Genomic DNA, 1,213 nt, shown 5'->3' with positions numbered 1-1,213 from the left:
TCTATCTGCCTATTAAGTTATCGGTCTGCCCATCATTCTGTTTCTCTCTCTCTCCATCTCTCTCTTTCTGTCTCTCCCTCATCTCTTTGACTATCTGTCAGTTGACCTGTTGTCTATAAGTCTACCTGAATGGCTGTCTGTCAGTCTCTTGTGTGTGTGTGAGTGTGTCCCGTCCACCCACCATCGCTTGACAACCGATGTTGGGGTGTTTACGTCCCCGTGACCTAGCGGTTCGGCAAAAGTGTCCAATAGAATAAGTACTAGGCTTACAAAAGAGTAAAGCCCTGGGGCCGATTTGTTCGACTAAAAACCGTTTAAGGCGGTGCTCCAACATGGCCGCAATCAAATGATTGAAACAAGTAAAAGAAGAAAAGAATAAAAGAATACTTGATGAGGTAAACCCAGGACAGACAAGAAATAATACAATATACATATAGCGGAATGCTCGGTGAGCAGAGTGGCGCAGTGGAAGCGTGCTGGGCCCATAACCCAGAGGTCCGTAGATCGAAACTACGCTCTGCTAAAGACTTGTGTCTATTTTCATTTATATTTATACATCGCAACTGAATTGTCTACAAATATATACAAGTATACAGGGCTGTTTCTTGTTTACCTTTTACGTGTTTCCTTTTCTTTAGATTGGCCATGCTGGAGCACCGCTTGGACTTTTAGTTGAATGAACCGAACGCGCTACTTATTATTTTTGTATCATGCTAGAGAAATTTATATAAGGTCAAGAGGTCACCAACTGACCGGCTTACGCCAAAAGCCATGTCACATACATTTTAAAACGTTTTCCTACAGTTGAACGTGAGAGGCATTCGCTGCGAGATTTCAAAACGAGAAATCATTCTCCGACCAAGAAATCCCGCACCGAATGCCTTTCGTTGTCTTGCGTGTTAAAATATATATACACATATCTATCTGTATTTCTTGCTACAACGTGTGCTCGTGCACCATGTATATATATGTATGTATGTATGTATGTATGTATGTATTAACACCCAAAATAAAATCACTGTGTGCGCGCGTGCGTGTAGTTTTATATTTATTGATATATTATACACAGCCATGGAGAAGCATACACGCACGCGGGTGTTTAGTGCCTACATGTGAGGACTTTTCAAGCTACATGCGTAAATGTAAGCACATGTGTATACATGTTTACACATGTTCTTACATTGTATATGTGTATATATATATATATATATAT

General features: G+C 40.6%; 1 long non-coding RNA gene and 1 other non-coding gene across 2 annotated transcripts in view; both read left to right on the top strand.

The window, feature by feature from the left end:
• The window catches only part of LOC128250979 (uncharacterized), a 40,718-nt gene that overhangs the window by 38,313 nt on the left and 1,192 nt on the right, over positions 1-1,213 (top strand). The window lies entirely within an intron of this gene.
• Trnam-cau (transfer RNA methionine (anticodon CAU)) lies at positions 452-523 on the top strand. Its single transcript has one exon. It is a non-coding gene; the product is annotated as a tRNA-Met (tRNA).

Source organism: Octopus bimaculoides, chromosome 27, assembly GCF_001194135.2.
Source record: "Octopus bimaculoides isolate UCB-OBI-ISO-001 chromosome 27, ASM119413v2, whole genome shotgun sequence".
NCBI classification, from domain to species: domain Eukaryota; kingdom Metazoa; phylum Mollusca; class Cephalopoda; order Octopoda; family Octopodidae; genus Octopus; species Octopus bimaculoides.
This window is presented reverse-complemented; position numbering and strand designations above follow the sequence as displayed.